Genomic DNA, 18844 nt, shown 5'->3' with positions numbered 1-18844 from the left:
TTAAACACTTAAATAGATAAAGGCCGTAATAAAATCAAAACAAGTCTTTATTAATATCAATGAAATCAAAACGGATTACATAAAAGTTATTCCTAAATCCTAATACATGATTGGACTTAGGACATATTCCTTTCAATCTCCTACTTGTACTAAAGGCAATCACTCTGGTATCTAATACCCATCTTGTCTTTATGACGATCAAAGTGACTTTCATAAAGTAGCTTTGTGAGTGGGTCTGCTATGTTGTTATGTGTGTCAACTCTAATTCAATACAATATAAGAAATGTTACCGCGCTCCCACTAACCCTTTTGTAGACGCATGGTTCATCTACGTTTTTGATAAAATCAAACTCTTTGATTGTCTCATCAAAATGAATGTTCCATCTTTCGAGAAGCTTACTTTAAACCACATATGGTTCGCAGTAGCTTACACACTAGGTTTTCATTTCCCTTGGAAAGAAAACCATCTGGCTATATGCCAGATCTCATAGTCGTACTAAGCAGCATTCGCAAGCAAAATCTGAACTGATTTTAACAGGGCTACAGGTAAAAGGTTTCATCAAAGTCAATCCATTGCCTTTGTTTGAATCCTTTTGCCACAAGCCTGTCCTTAAAGGTCTCCACCTGGCCATCTGCTATAATCTATCTTTTGTATACCGTATACATAGATTCCATTCTGGATTTCATGGTACTATGCCATTTCTCTGAGTCAACACTACTCATAGCCTCATTATAGGTCACAGGGTCGTCATCATTAATGATCGACAACTCATTGTCATTCTCAATGACAAGGCCATATTACCTCTCAGGTTGGCGAGACACTCTCCCTGACCTATGAATGGGCTGTTCCACAAAAGGTTGTTCAGTCAGAACAGGTGTTTCCACTCGATCTGTAGTAGTTTGTTCTTCTTGAACTTCATCAAGTTCAATTTTGCTCCCACTGTTTCCTTCAAGGATAAACTCCTTTTCCAAGAAGGTAGCATGTGTAGAGACAAACACCCGATGATCGGTGCAAAAGTAATACCCTAAAGTCTCTTTAGGATATCCCACAAAACTACATTTTCCGGATCGATATTCCAGCTTATCTGGGTCAACTTTCTTGACATAAGCTGGACATCCCCAAATCTTAATGTGTTTAAGACTCGGTTTCCTTTCTTTCCATATCTCATACGAAGTTTGAGGAACAGATTTTGGAAGGCACCTTATTCAGTAAATATGTTGAGGTTTCCAATACATAACCCCATAGGAATACTGGAAGATTTGCATAGCTCATCATGGCCTGAACTATGTCTAACAAAGTTCGATTTCTCCTTTCAGATACCAATCTGGAGGAGTCCACTGGGAGACTATACCATTTACTTTGAGATAATCTAGAAACACTCCATTAAAGTATTCACCACCTCGATCTAATCGAAGAATTATAATACTATGTTTGGTTTGTTTCTCCACTTCATACTTATACTCTTTGAACTTTTCAAAGGCCTCAGACTTGTGTTTCATCAAACACATATCCGAATCCAGATCTATCATCTATGAAAGTAATGAAGTATGAAAATCCACCCATGGTATGCGTAGACATTGGTCCACATACATCTGTGTGTACCATTCCTAGCAAATTTGCAGCCCTCTCTCCATGTCTACTAAATGGAGACTGCAGTGCCACTATAAAGTGAGATTTTCATCATCCCTTTTCTTTTATTAGTTTGTTCAATCTGAAATAAATTATGTCACATACATACAAACCATTATTTAAAGCACCACGTCCATAAAGAATATTATCTCTAAGAATAGAACATTCATTATTCTCAATAATAAATGAAAATCCAGCCAAGTCTAATATGGGAATAATATTCCTCACAATCGAGGGAACAAAATAACAATTATTTCAAACAATAGTCTTGCCCGTAGGCCTATGTAAATGAAATGATTCTACATCTTCAGCAGCAACTCTTGCTCCATTTCCATCAGTAGAATCACCTCCTCTTCCTCAAGAGTCCTACTTCTCCTTGGTCCCTGCAACAAATTGCAGATTTGAGAACCACAGGCGGTATCTAATACCCAAGTAGAAATTTGATTTAATGACATATTCATTTCTATCATGAACATACCTGAATCAGAAGTGGTAGTCTCACTACCCTTCTTCTTCTTCAATTCTGCAAGGTAAACCTTGCAGTTCCTCTTCCAGTGCCCCACCTTGTTACAGTGAAAGCAAACAACTTTGCTCTTGGGGTCTTCAGCTTTTGGTGGAACCGGCGTTTTCTCACCTACTTTCTTCTTCTTGGAAGAGTTCCTCTTCCTTTTCTTAGGATTGGAACCTTCACCAATTAGAAGAACAGAACTCTTCTTAGGGGGAAAATTCGATTCCGCAGTCTTCAACATGTTGTGGAGTTCAGGAAGGCTGACATCCAACTTATTCATGTGAAAGTTCACAACAAACTGCGAGAACGAACTTGGAAGCGATTGCAAGACCAAGTCTTGGCTCAGCTCCCCATCCATGGCAAAACCAAGTTGTCCAAGATGTTCAATCAAATTGATCATCTTAAGTACATGGTCATTCACAGATGATCCCTCAGACATCCTACAACAGAACAACTCCTTCGATATCTCATATCGAGCTGTCCTCCCCGCCACATCATACAACTCTTGTAGATGCATGAGGATAGTCTGAGCATTCATATGCTCATGTTGCTTCTGTAGCTCAATGTTCATGGAAGCTAGCATGATGCATTGAGCAATATTTGCATCATCTATCCACCTACAATACACAACATGTTCATCATTATGTGCATCACTAGCAGGTTCAGTAGGCTTAGGTGAGTCAATCACGTATTCCAGCTTCTCAATCCTGAGAACAATTCTCAAGTTTCGAAGCCAGTCAGCATAATTAGGACCAGTCAATTTGTGAGCATCTAGTATGCTCCTGAGTGATAGTGCAGAAGACATAATGTATATTGTAAATCTGTAAATGATAAACACATAACAACACTTAGCAAATATTCAATTTCATTTTAAAACACTATATGAATCGGGTCTTTATTCATAAGTGGCTCCCACTAGTTTACCTAATTTATTCAACCCCCTACGTGAAAAATTATACATTCATAATGCTAGTGGGAATAGGGATCCTACATTCCATTACACAACCTCGGCTGTGGCACGAAACGCCATGTAATGTTCAATAGGCAGACAACTCTTGTCAATTACATCTAATGTTATTCCCTAATAAAACTTTAGCCTCTTGAATAATTGAGTCACGGCTGTGGCACGACAAACTCAATATTCTAAGTCAAGTCTAACCCAACATTCCGTACAATTGAATCAGTCCCCAAAAGCCCACGGCTGTGGCACGTAACGACCTTTAGATTCTTATTCAATGTACACATCTCTATGTAATAGACAAGTATTTCTTATTTCGAAATCAAAGCCCTCGGCTGTGGCACGAAACGATAATGATTCAAAAATAAGAACTACTTTCTATCATGTTGGAAGGCTATGACCGACACAAGCCCGTTGTGTCATTGGCCAATTACTACTTGATATTATTTAATTTTAGAGGGATTATATTACGTTACAATCATAATCATATTATAAAGAGATTCTTCCTTTTAAATTAAATATTTCAAATCAATAATTAATAATCAGATCATTCCCAGATCGGGTGGAGCATTGTCAAGAGGCGTCACTTAATAACCCTTTCTTACAGATAGAAATCTGTTGTTGACAGAATCATCCTTTCTCTCATATCGAAAATTCATATTCAATTACGTGTTTCATAAACACAAGAATCTCATGATTGTATTCATAAAATTATTATTAAGGTTATGAAACAATTTCACTATACTAGGTTGTCTAACAAACGCCTTATGTTTATTTAAGTTCACCTAAATCTATCATCGCATGATAAACTAAGCATATATCACATATATCAACATGAATAAACATCAAGGTAGGCATGTTACATCATCTAGCACATTAGAACAAGCAATATACATCTCTATGTATCACAAGAAGCATTTAAAATCAATTCAAACGATCAAAAACAGCTTTAAAACACTTCATGGAATATAAACAGTTCAAAACTTTTATATAAACTAAAATTGATCACTCCATTAGATCCGTCTCGGAAAAACGAATCCAACGGTATATTGCACGCCCAAAACGGAGTTACGAAACTCCCAGAAAATCAATTTTAAAATCAACAGACGGGCTGTCACGCATCATAGGAACGCGTTACAAGCCCTGTAACGCATTCCGGTGATGCGTTACACCCCTTTTAAGCCATTAAAGGGTGTAACGCATTCCGTGAATGCGCCACAGGTGTGTAACGCATTCCCAGAATGCGTGACACCCCTATTATTTTTTTTATTTTTTTTTGTTTTTCAGCAGCCGTCACCATCTTCTTCTCGAACTGCGCGCCTGACAACTCTGATCTACCTTTCTCCGTGCATTACATCACAGACAGCAGTACAAATTATGCATAAAAGCAATACAAACATATATATATACTATATATACATATATATTTACTTATTTAATTACGAATTTTAATTATAAGAACTTCAAAAATTCATAATAAAAAATCTATACATCATAAAATTATGAAAAAAATACCCAGACGATCTACAACACTTGTAGAACCCAGATCAACATTCAAAATTATTCTGAGAAATGATTTCTCATCAGACAAAATTAATCCATGATATAACTTGTAAAAATCATAATTAATTCATACAAGCACATAAAATTCTGAAATTTTTACCACAGATCTATATGCATACTACCTATGCTATGATACCATTGTTGGATTTTTAATACAGCGGGGGCATGGTAAAACACTTTTACACATACAAAATCCAAATAGAAGCACATAAATCGTGATTAAAAATTCGAGGGATCGAATCTAACCTTTAAAAATAATTCGGAGACAACGATCAGAGATCCTTAGCAGTTGCTCCTCAAGTGTGAAGCACTCCACCGGTATCCACCAAGAAAACGATGTTAAGGAGGAGGAAGGAGGTGGAGAGAATTGGGTTTTCCAAACTTTTTGGGTTTTCGGGTTCTATGTGGGTTAGAATAAAATCGGGTCTATAATAGTGTATTTATAGGCAAAATTTTCAGCTGAAATTTTCCCAAAAATATTATTATTATTATCCCATTTATTATTCTCATTAATAATTAAAACACCTTTTAATTATTAATCCTTTTTCTAAACACTTTAGAAATAATTCTCTCTCTTGATTTAATTTCCAAAAATTAAATCCTTAATTAATAATATTAAGAACTTTTCTTAATTAATTTATAATCAATTAAATCTCATTTAATCAATTATTAAATTTTCCAATTAATTATTTATTTCATAAATAAAGAATTATTAGCCATTATTAATTAATTCCTCCACCATTAAATCATTCTCTTTTTATGGTGTGACCCTATAGGTTTAATATTAAGTCGGTAGTAGAAATAAATAATAATAAAACTATTTTATCATTATTTATATAAATTCTCTAATTTATTAAATATGATTAATTAATTAATCACATTTATTCTACATCGTGAGGGATACTTCTCAGCATATCGCGACTATCCGGATAATATGAATTCACTGCTTAGAATACCAAGAACCTATTCAGTGAATAGTTACCGTACAATAAACTCCTTCTACCCTACAATGTCCCGATTAAATACAATGCATGGATCTCGTGTCAAGCCTATCTAATTCAATCACTTGCTTACCATTTACTATGCGTATTTCTATGCAAATTAGAAACTCCTTTCTAATTTCATTTACTCTGGCCAGAGATTCCTGAACTAGCATAAGTGGATCAGCCTTGAACATTCGCTTCCTTCACTGGAAGGGGTAGATCCTTTATTGATCATACACTATCTTCGTGTACAAATTCCTATACCCAGAAGAGCCCTAATAATTGTCCCTGGAGACTAAGAACTAAACCAAAGCATAGTTCAGTGTACACAAGATGACTATGATGACCTCAAGTCTAAGGATACTTGTACAACTATCACTATGTGAACAACTGCTGACACGTGAGTGAACTCCATCAGTTGTTCAGCTGTGCGAGTCATGTTCAGTGAACTTATTCTATAATAAGCACCTACATACTAGCTATATTGTCACCACATAAATGTCTATGAGAACAGACATCCTTCATAATGAAGCAAGCATAGTATGTACCGATCTTTGCGGATTATTAATTACCAGTTAGTAATCCTATGACCAGGAACTATTTAAGTTTAAAGTTATCATCTTTTTAGGTCTCACTATTATGATCTCATCATAATCCATAAAAAGCTTTACTCTAAACTATGGTATATCTTATTTAAACACTTAAATAGATAAAGCCCGTAATAAAAACAAAACAAGTCTTTATTAATATCAATGAAATCAAAACAGATTACATAAAAGTTATTCCTAAATCCTAATACATGATTGGACTTAGGACATATTCCTTTCAAACTCAACATACCACTACCTTCTTTGCCTGAACAAGTAAGACCTGAAATCCCTACTCCCCTTCTAATGCTTGTCAACAAGACTAGGTTGACATGATCAAAGTCATCTCAACAGCAAGTCCAGGGTGCTGAAAAGAAATCTAAAGAAGTTGATCTTGACATGGAAAGACTTATTAGGGCTGCTGAAGGATCTAGTCTGAGCAAAGAGTTTGATGAACTACTCACAGCTCTAAAAGCTTCTCTCAACAATAATCACTTCACATACAAGAAGGCCCTGGACAAGACAATTAATTTCATAAGAGTGATCATGGTCAATCAGGATAATTTTTTGCATAAGAGGATAGTGATCAATGCAAATGACTCTGGGACAGATAGATTTTATGCAGGTGTCGCTAAATTACCTTATCTCAAGGAGGGCATCTGAGTTAGATATCTTTATCAGCAAAGTTAGAGTTATAACCCGTGAAGATACCATGTTATTAACTAAATTGAGAGATGCTCAAGTGGCTGCCTTTCCTGAAGCATATCTACAGCCAAGTAAGGGTATAGCATACATCTGTCCAACCACCAAACAATTCAAATATTTCAATATCCCTAAACACTGTGTCATGAGCAACAAGAAGTTTATCATGATCCTAGGAACTAGATTAAGAGCTAAGAAAAATAAGAACAATGATCATATGGAAATGACAAAGCTACTGAGGAGATATCTGGAAAATGCAGAAGCCAACTTGCCCAAAACACAAGTCAATAATGATGACTTGGATGATGATGAGCAGAAGAAAAATGATTAAAATCCTTCTTGCTTAAATCCTAGTCAGTTCAGTAAACCATCTAGTAGCAAGGGTGGAGAGAAGAAGAAGGAGGATGACAAGATAGATGAAGAAAAGAAGAGAAGAGGTGATAGGAAGAGCAGAAAGCCTCTTGATGATTCAGAAACTCATAAAACCCTAAAAATCCAAACACAACCAACTCAAACCTCAGCTCAACCTACAACATCAACTATCTCAAACATTAAGCCTTCCCAACCATCTAAGCCAAAATTTATGTATAAACAAACAACCAACTCTTTCCTAAAAATTCCAATCACCTCAAGCCAAACTAATCTCAAGAATATGACAACCCTACCCTTAGTCAAACCTTCATTAAAATTCAAGCACAAATCTGTTGGGAGAAAATCTAAGAAAGTCAAGTCTACAAAGAAAGAAGAAGTCACTGAAAGGGCCATCTGGAATTGATTTAAAGAATCTGACATTCTACTTCTAAATTGGTGCACCTCAGATGAAGATTATTTCCAACATCTAGCTGAGGAAATTGTTAGAGTCTGGATTGTATCCCCGAGAGAAGTTAGAATTTATTTTGAGGATGGTAAATTCACTCTTCTAAATAAAAAGGTAATGGATTCTTTGGCTCCCACATAAATTAAGAGAGTGATAAGTTAGTTAAAGGACAAGGATACTGCTATAAGGGCACAGAGATCATCTCTACCTGAATGGTTGATTGTAAGGGAGGAAACAAAGAAGAAAAATGAGGCTGAAGCTGAAGAAAGAAGAAGGAGGCATGATGAAGAAATAAATATGTACATAAAAAGATCTGAAGAGTTGAAATCAAAAGGAATGAGCAGAATTTCCAAAGATGGGAGATTTCTAAACATCAAAGCTGGTGGATTCTCAAGATTCTGCATAGAGTTTCTAGACAATGGTTATCCTAAACCAGCAAGACAAAAACTTGTAAAAGCTCTAAGTGGAACACCTATCATATAAGAACTTGAAATTCTTGACCTTTTGAAGGATAAACTTAGAGAAGAAGCAGACACAAAAACTGTCTTTACCTGATACTTGTAACCATTGAACATTGTGAATCTTATGTTGTACAAGTTGTAATTCTATCAAGCTTTATGTATTAATTTTCTCTTCCATCATTTCAAACTTGGGATTAGTCTTGTTAACAGGCATAAATTTATGTTAGGCAATCTTCTCACAAATTGGGGGAGATTGTTGTAAAAGACATGCCTGTACTTTAACAAGACAAAGACATTTTGTCAACCCTAAGTGTTAGGTCCCAATGTGTTTGTAGAAGGGGGGTTGAATACAAATAATACCGAATAATCGAATTAAGTGCGGCATAATAATTGAAACAAAATTCAAGTTAAATAAGAATATTATTAAACTTGAAGGGTGTTACAACAACGGTATCGATTACAAGGAATTAATCTCAAATTAATTATCACAAATCTAGAATAAATTCGACATGAACTTTTTCTATTTTTGCAATAAAAAGATTCAAATGCTAAACTCAATTTGAGATTAAGTTCTAGGGATTTTGATCCGCTAGATAGTTACACAAGAACAAGATAAAGATTTCTAGTGGTTTGGATTTAACTTAAAAACTAGAAATTGTGATCTTGAATTCAGCAGATGAAAAACTAGAAATTGTGATCTTGGAGAAAGAGAAGGAGATGAAGATGGAAGCTGTTGAATCAACTTCAAGGGTCTGTGAGAACAAGGGCGAGGGGCTTGCAGTAGAGAGTGAAGATTATTTGAGCCAAGATGACATGGAGGACATTGATGAACACCTAGCATTTCTTTCGAGGAGATTTTCTAAGCTCAAGTTCAAGAAGAACTTTGGAGCAGCCAAGCCAAATAGAAACATGGTGGATAAATCAAAATTCAAATGTTTCGAATGTGGCTTGGCAGGGCATTTTGCCAATGAGTGTAGAAAGTCAGATTCCAGCAAGAAAAAGTTTGAGCCTGTGGATTATAATCAAAAATACTTTGAACTGCTCAAACAAAAGGAAAGGGCTTTCATAACACAAGAAAATGACTGGGCAGCAGATGGTCTTGCTAGCTCAATGGATTGTCTTGCCAGTGCTGTGTTTTGTTCTTGAGTTGGATGATTAAGAATGACTTCTACTACTTCTTTCTTTATAATTCAATTAACAGACCTACTTGAACTGGCAAGACAATCCATTGAGCTAGCAAGACAATCCATTGAGCTAGCAAGACTTTCGGTGAGACAATTGAATGAACTAGCAAGACTATCAGAATGAACTGGCAAGACAATCCTTCTCCCAGTATAACTTTCGGTGAGACTATTAAAAATGGCCTGGCATGACAATCGGTATGACAATCCAGATTGTCATGCTAGTTCATTTTCAATTGTCGTGCTGATTTAAAACAGATTTTAATCCAATTAAAATTCTGAAAATCCTTAATATTAATTCAGAATTAATTAATCAATTAATTCAATTAATCAATAAATTAATCTTTACAGATATAATTTATTTTCTTAATTAAATTATATGACTTAATTAATTAATAGAGAATTAATATTAATCTTGAGCAGCAACCATTCTTCTGAAAATCTTCTAAAAATCACTGAGAATTAAGAATCAATTCCACCACTTCAATATTGACACTCGATGTACTGTCTGGTTCATGAGTGACTAACTTCCGTGATATTTCTTCATGTCTTGACTTTGATACTTGATTTTCTCCAGATTAAATCCTTGTAATTCTCTGATAGCCTGACGAGATCTCTGTCACTTGATTAAATCCACAACCTTGATTTATATCACTGAGGCTTGATCAATTTCTTGAACTTCTTCCAGTGAATTAATTCCTCAAGTCTGTAGATGAACCTTGTTTCTTAATTCTTTGACAAATGTTACTTTGAGAGATCTCTTTGACGGTAGATCCACTATTTACTTGTTACATTCTTATTTGAGTTGAGTTAAATCCTCGAATATACAAATAGGCTATGACATATGCCTTTTCATACTTCATTTTAGTGGTAAGAGAGTGTTGGTTGGTTCTGTTTTTGTGTTTGTCTTTACAGTCTGGGATAGATGTTGTGGGTTTTCAACCTCATGACTGTCAAGATCTTTCTTGACTAGTTCATTTATATTGCTGAATTTAAATGAGAGAGTTTCGTGTGCCAATCCCAGCTTTCTTCAATTGATCCTCTACTTAGCAGACAGATTGCAGAACCATCAGAACTTGTTGAAAGCTTGGCTTCATAAATGTTACCATGCATGTATCCTTTCAGAACAACTTTGCCTGTAGATTTGTTTACAACTTCACAGTGTTCTTCAAAGAAATCCACATGATAACCTCTGTCACATATTTGACTGACACTCAGCAGATTGTGTTTAAGTCCTGAGACTAGAGCTACTTTTTCAATGACGAAATTCCCAAGATTTTCAGAAGTTAATCTTTCACATGTTAAAGTTTGATCTCTATAACTAATGAACATGGTTTTAAGATATCTTCTCAACTAAGTAATATCATCAGTATGAAAAGCATAAGTTGTTTGAGGTACCTTTAACTCAGCAGCTTCAGAACTGCTATCAGCATTTGCCATCAAAGCATAGTTCACCTCACTTTCAGAATCTGAAGTGTCTGTCCAGCTTTTCTTCTTTGTGACAAGTGCCTTGCCTTTGTCACCTTTTCCTTTCTTGTAGTCAGGAGATATGTGGTCTTTCTCACCACAATTGTAGCATTTGACATTTGAGTAATCTTCTCTGTCAGACTTTCCTCTTTTGCCTTCAGATTTTCTGAAACCCTTCTTATCAGAACTTCCACTTTTCCTGGAAAACTTCTTTCCCCTTCTGAATTTCCTGTAAGCTATCTTTGTGATACCTTCCACCATAAGAGCACACAGCTTCATCATCTCTTCATCAGGGTCCATCTCAGATAGACTTTCAGTTTCGGAATCTTCATCACTATCAGAACTTGATGACTCAGTATCAGACTTTGTGATGAGAGCCTTTCCTTTGCCTTTCTTTGAGACAGCTACTTTAGGGGATTCCTCCTCAGCCTTAAGAGCAACTGTCCTTGACTTTCTCCCATGCCTCTTGCTTCTTTGATCCATCTCAAGTTCATGAGTTCTGAGCATACCATAAATTTCATCAAGAGTAGTTTTATCAAGAGCATAGTTGTCTCTTATAGTTGTGGCCTTCAAATCTCAACTTTCAGGAAGAGCTAAAAGGAATTTGAGATTAGTATCTTCAAGATCATATTCCTTATCCACCAGTGACAGATCATTCAAGAGTTTGAAAAATCTATCATATAAACCAGTTAATGACTCATCAGGTTTTGAGTCAAAGTGATCATACTCTTGAGTGAGTATAGTCCTCATGTTCTTCTTAATTGAATCAGTTCCCTGGCATCTTGTCTCCAAGGCATCCCATATCTCCTTTGCAGTCTTACAGTTAATTACCCTGTTTGGCATGACATTATCAATGGCACTGTGCAGCAAATGTCTTACCTTTGCATCCTTTGCAATAGATGAGATATCTTCAGCTGTATATTCACTTTTCTCTTTTGGTACAGTTTGTGCTGGCTGATCTGCAACTACAACAGAGAGTTTGGTTGGCTTATGTGGTCCTTCATTAATTCTGTCAAGGTATTCTGGATCTGTAGCTTCCAGAAACATAGACATCCTCACCTTCCATATGGGATACTCAGAAGGTTTAAGTATGGGAACCCTAATAGTCTCATATCGATTATGGATTTGAGTCTTTGGAGTTTCTTCAGTTTTGGTGGGCTTGGTTGGAGTTTGTGCTTCTTCAGACATGATTGTTTTTGGATCTTTACTATATGTATGTTAACAGATTGCTCTGATACCACTTGTTAGGTCATACACACTTTAGAAGGGGGTTGAATAAGTGTTTACTACAATCAAATCGAATATAAGAACTCAAGTAACAGAACACAGATTTTATTCAACACAATAAACTCTGTTACAAAGAACTGTTCTCTCTCAGTGATGAACAAATTATCACGAGAGCTGCTAGGGTTATAATGAATAATATTCTCGATTAAGATAACACATATAGTGTAGACCCTATGCTGTGTTTATATAGACACACAGTTATAAGATAATCTTCTAATTGATATCGAATATAATTCTGCTTCCTAATATATATCAACTAGTTATCTTTTCTTCCACGTATTCTATTCTTCATAGAATTCTTCTCCATTCATATTTCTTTCTGTTTTAGTCTCGATCTTCTTTCCTTTCAATCAGCCGCCTTCCTTATCTGAACATCTTCTTAAGTCCTGATATTATCTCCTGATAAATATCTTCTGATAACTTAAGTTCTGATAACTTAAGTTCTGATATCTTAAGTCCTGACTTCAGTATAAGTACTGATTTCCAGTTAAGTCCTGATTTGTCCTGTTAAGTAAGATCTGAAAACTAAACACAAATCATTATTAGACATGACATCATAAATATATCTAACAAGAAGTCATTCGAGAACTCCAAATGACTTATCGAGAAGTCAGGAAAGCTACTAGAGAACTCAGTGAGATATCGATAAGTCATTCTTCACTAGAGAACTCAGAGTTATCGACAAGTCTACATTCATTAGAGAACTCTGAGTTATCGATAAGTCAAAGTCCACTAGAGAACTCAGAGATATCGATAAGTCAAAATTCACTAGAGAACTCTAAGTTGTCGACAAGACAAAGTGAAGACATGATGTTGAGAGATCTCGATAAGCTAAAGTTTCATTCGAAAACTCAGAGACCTCTATAAGTCAAATTAACTAGAGCATTAGAGATCTCAATAAGTCATTATACTTATCGAGATGTCAAGAACTCTATATGCCTAATTGGAGATCTCGAGTAAAATTCTCAAAGTACAGAATCACAGACCAGTTCAATATTCAAGATTAACAATCAACAAACAATCCAAATAGCTGGATTGACAAGTCTACAAAAAACAGCTTGAAGAATGTGCAAGATCAATGGTAAAGATTAACTGACAAAGGAAGATCAAAGTGAACATGGGGTGCCAAGATATGTTAAGCCAGAAATGGAAGATCTACTTTTCTATAAATAGAAATGACAAGTGACAGTTTAGAAAAGCTAATAGCATGTCTTACTGTACACTGTGTAAACCAGCAGTTAACTAAGTTATAAAGTTAACACTGGTCCTTAAGTCAGAGGTAATAATTTATGTCAAATTTCTTGTAACACTCTCAAGAAGAAGCTAAGCTCTTTATCAACAAAGAGCCTAGAAATTTTGTAGCAAAACAGTCTTAATTTTTAATATAAAATTAAGTGAGTTTTGAAGATTTGTGTTCTTTATTTTCTGCAAGCTTAATTCCTGTATGAACACATTTTACTACAAGATTTAATTTATGTTGTTCAACCATAAAAATTCAAGAAAAGCCCAAAAACAGTCAAACACATTCACCCGCCCCCTGTGTGTTATTCATTTCCTAACAGGGATGTTGGGGATTAGTTTGGGGGTTAAAACGCAGAGAGTATATAAGTCGAAATTGACTTGAGGGAGAAAGGGGAAGCTTATAGAGGGAAATGGTTAATGAGGGTTGGTAGTTTAAGCAGTTGGGGATAATGCCCAATTCTATAAAGGAATTGAGACAAGTATGGCAGTGTGAGTTTCAAGTGCGGGTGGTATAAGGGTTTTTTTCTTCTTTTTGTTCATTGTTGTCTTTATATTCCTTATGATGCGGCCATTTTATTAATAAGGCCCTTTCCTTTTGTTTGTAGAAAACCTAGGGATGGGGAAGCGCGGGAGATTTGTGGTGAAGGAGAGTGACAGTGAGAGCCTAGCAGATTCAGAGATTGAAGTTTTGTCCTCGTCACAGATCGGTGAGGAAGACACTGAGAGTGCTGAGACTTCTAGGAGTAAGTCTTCAGCGAAGGGGGAATCATCGGAAGAGGATGATTGTCCTCCCCGAGAGGTGTTGCCTATGGGAGCAGGCCCAGGGTCGTCTCGGGGAAGATGCATAGTTCCAAGGGGGTTGCCTCTGTTGTCCAAAGTCGTAGGAAGCGGGAAATAGAGAAGCTGTATTTTCCTGGTATAGGCCGAGGGAAAAGGAAAGAAATTGCTGAGTTGGTTAAAGCGCAAGGCAAGAAAGTGAGAAAGGGAGGGGTAGAGTATGTTTGGTGATGGGAATTTTGGTGGGAGATCACGGTTGGATAGATTATGACAAGAAGTTTGTAAAGACCCCTTCAAATGCTCAAAGGGGTAATAATTTTAAATTTTTAGGCGAAATTAGCTATTATAAAGCGAAGAGGTAGTGGAATATTCCTGATGAAGTATTAGGACAGGTTTTAGGGGATCTGGAATATATCAACAAGCCTCATAATTTTGACGATAATTACTTTGCCGAGGTAAGGTATGCTTTCCAGATTCTAGAGGAGTTTGAGATTAGGCTGCCCAACGAAGGGGAGAAGCTATGGCAAAGGAGGGGGGAGGATGGGTCAGAATTCCCCTAGAGGCATTTAGGGCTGGGTTATGGCTACCCATGCATCGGTTTTTCCATACGCATTTGTGTGAAATGAGGATTGGTATTGGGAAGTTGGATCCTAATTCGGTGTAAAAGATCACTGCTTTTATAGCCAGATATACCGAGTTAGGCCTGGAGCCAACCTTGGGTCTTTTCTGGTCCTTACACAAAATGCAGAGATCAAGGGGTTATCATCCTTTGCAAGAAATTCATTGGAGGGGTGCAACATCTCGGGGAGGGATATTAGTGTTGGGCCATTTATCAAATAAGGGTTGACATGGAGAGTTCTTGAAATTCAAGGGGAGAGATCTGACCTATTTGCCAGAGTATAAAAGGCCCAATGGGATTATAGGGGCGGTCTGTAGATTCGAGAACTTGGAGGAAAATGAACAACACTATGTGATTCAGTTTATAGGGGAAAGAAAGATGGTTTGTGGCCGGTTACATATTTTTAGGATCCTAATTTCTTGATAGCTCACAACTGTAAGCTTTGGATAATATTTATTTATTTCCTTTTGTTTTGTTTATTTCAATTATAACTGTTGTCTCTTAATGAAGATTACTTTTTATTTTCCTATGACCAATGAAAATGTGTCGCCATTTCAGTCTTATTGCAAGACTTGCCTATTCTAGACAATATGGATCGTCGAAGGATCTTAAAGTTGGCTCATGAGAAGCAGTTGAAAACTAAGATGGCTTCGGAAAAAGGGGATGAGGCGTCTTCGGGTACCGCCACCAGCCGTGTTGGGGCCGAAGGGGAAGGACTTTACCGGTGGGAGAAAAGAGGCCAACAGAATCCCGTCTGATAGGAGTTGAGACTGCCACTAAGAAGGAGAGGTTAGAGGAGAGGAAAATGAAAAAGGTTTTAGATCCTTCTAGCGTTGGTGAGGAAAGAGGGGACCCGGTTGACTTGGAAGGTGCTATAACACTTCCACCCCAAGGGAAGAGCGATCCGAAGGGATCAGATCCTGGGAAAAGCTTGGTTCCAAGCACGGGGATGTCTCAATCAGAAAAAAGTTCGGAGAAGTGTACTATCCTTCGATTTACTACAGGTAACATGGTATTCCTTTTCTTTTTTGATTTATCTGATTGCTTTTACTTTCGCTGATGTTTTCTTATAAACTTCTTCATACGCATAAGAGAGGGTTGGTTGGCCAAAGGAAGCGGAAGCGTCAACCCGGTGGGAGCATTGGGGGCATTTTCCTTATCTCCCGACCGTAGGAAAACTGGAGCGGAATCAGATGTTGAAGTTGTCATAAAGACTAAAGCTTTATTGGGAAAGGTACCTTTTAGAGTTTGTAGAGAAGTTGCAAGTAAGAACTATCTTCGATTTTCTTCCTTAATGACATTCTGTATTATCTTTCATTGTGTATGTTTGTTGGTTTTTTTAGTTGGGAGCCTGTGTGTTGGATCTGGCTGATAGGGTAGAAAAGAGCAAAGGGAGGATAAAAGCATTACAGAAAAAGGTAAAAATCGAAAGAAAGGAAAAAAATGAGGTCCTTGAGCAGTTGAAAGAGCTGAAAAATAGGCACGAGGAGTTGCAAGGGGTGCTTAAATCAGATAGCGATGAGATTGATCGCTTAAAAAAGGATAATAAGGAGAATCTGGAGAAGTTACAATCATAGCAAGGTATGGCCGAAAGCCTTCTCTCAGAAATGGATAGGTTGCGGAAAGAGCTGTCCGCGAAAACTGAGGAGATTCAAAGGGTGACCGAGACTCTAGAGAAAGTGGAACAAGAGGCTCTTATCACTTACAAGGATAACGTGGACAAATTTTTAGCTTCAGTTGATTATGAAAACTCATTGTATGAAAATGCAGGCTCGATGCACGAAGAAGGCTTCAACGATGATTTATCGTTTGTATTGGGGGGGAATGTTGTGGATCTTAACCGGCACAGCGTAAATCATTTTTGGGTGTGGGAATTGAAGAGGATGGAGGAGCAGGAGGCAGTAGAAAAAGATGTTAAAGAGCTAGGAGGGGAAATTGACAATGATGTAGGCGAAGGTGAGGTTGCAGGTCCTGAGGCGGTCGAAGTAGCGTCCGCACAATGGGAGGATAAAATTTAGGCTACCGACCCTTCGGTTGTTCAGACTGAATCCCAAGCTGTGGAACTCCCTAAGGAGTAACAAAATTTTATCATGCTTAGTCTTTGGTTTTGACCTCTGTTAATCTGGTGTTTTATTACTAATCTAACTGTAGTTAATTATACTTATGGATTTCTTTGGGTAATATGACTATTGGTTATGAATTATTTTCATATTATGATCTGGTGTTCATAAAATTTATGGAATTTGTTCGTATAAATTATTTGTCCAAAGTTTGAAATTTATTTAAAATCGTATAATTTAATTTATTTGTCCAAAATTTGAAATTTATTTGAAATCGTATAATATTTGTCCAAAATTTGAAATTTATTTGAAATCGTATAATTAATTTGTCTAAAGTTTGAAATGTATTTGAAATTTTTTGGGGTAGTCTCCTCGAAACGAAGCAGTTTTCTTTAGGAAACTGATAGTCAATTTTATTTAGGGAATGAATGGAGGTCTCTGGGGGAGGTGTATAATTGATCATTGGAATTTGAATAGTCATTTAATTAATTATGAGGTGCTTTAAAGAGGTGTGTGAAAATGAGAAGTCATATCTGTTGACTGTGGTAGTTGAGAGGTTGGTCTGGGTGCTTAGTGAAGCTTAGTGAAGTTATCCATAGGCTACAGAATGATAATAACGAGTTGGAGATATCGTTGGGCCGCAGGCCCTGTTATTCATGATGTACTTGTTTTAATTTTAACTATGTAATCGTGATTTGAAGATGAATATTAAAGCTTTCGCGTTTGATGATATTTTATTTCCCTTTTTTTTGCTATTGTTAGAAAAGATAAATTTCCTGAGTTTTCCTTTGTTTTTATTAATTGTGAAAAAAGAAAATTTTGGGAAACAAGGATATTATTAATTATAAAATTAATTAGAGTTGATTGTGGGGAAACGAAATGTTTTGACTAGTGAAATTAAAAGTCAAACTGGCCATTAGTGTAATAAATGCGTAGGTTATGAATTTCAAGGAAGTTGGGGGTTAGTTTCTTTCTATATAAAAGCCAAGTCTCTTCATTGGATTATCATAATTTGTTTATACAATTTTCCTCTTTCGAAAGTGTTTTCTTCGGAGAGCTATCATGGAATCGCAAGGTATTTGCTCGAGTGATAAAGGGAAGAAGGTGATAAAGCGGGAGAAAGAACTGCTATCGGTTATAGCGAAGATGTAAGAGAAGATTCGACGTCAAGAAAGTAAGATCCTTAAGTTGGAGCCGAAGGTTCAAGAGCCAGAGGAGGATATGGCTTCAGTGAAGGAGGAGAACTATAGCTTAAGTATTCGGGTCGGGGATGCATTTTAATGTTTGATTCTTGTAATGAAGAAAACTTATTAACAAATATTCATGATTTTCGTGTATTCCGTAGGTTCTTTATATTTTTGACTTCATGAAAAGCGAATGTGTGTGGATGTTTCAAAGGTGAGGTAAATGCACATAACGATAATAAAAACAAATTCCCTATACAGATATCAGACATTCCAGCTTGTAACCAATTTTCATCGAATGTTTATGACAAGTAATTTTTTGGTAAAATATTCGTGATGTTGGATGTAAGCAGTATGCGGTAAAGCAGTAAAACATAATTTTACATAAACAAACTATTTGAGCCGTATGCATAGATGTTCATTTTGGCATTGGTTACAAATAGTTATTTAATCGAACTATTTGGGCCACAGGCAGTAGGCTGCTCATATTGGCTTTACAACAAATAGTTATGGAAATGAACTATTCGGGCCGCAGGCAATAGGCTGCTTATGTTGTCTTTGTAACAAATAGTTATTTAATCGAACTATTTAGGCCGCAGGCAATAAGCTGCTTATGTTGGCTTTATAACAAATAATTATGAAGTCGAATTGCCTGTGTCACAGGCAATAAGCTGTATATATTGGCTTATTAACATGTAATTATGATGAAGGGCTAAGCCCGACCCATAAGTGGCTTTCTCATAATAATTGTTAAAGATATCACAGGAAAAATATCTACAACAACTTATATAGATACATAGGCCTCTACTTACAAACAC

This window comes from Apium graveolens, chromosome 6 (assembly GCF_009905375.1).
Source record: "Apium graveolens cultivar Ventura chromosome 6, ASM990537v1, whole genome shotgun sequence".
Lineage (NCBI taxonomy): Eukaryota > Viridiplantae > Streptophyta > Magnoliopsida > Apiales > Apiaceae > Apium > Apium graveolens.
Note: the sequence above shows the minus strand (reverse complement) of the source record.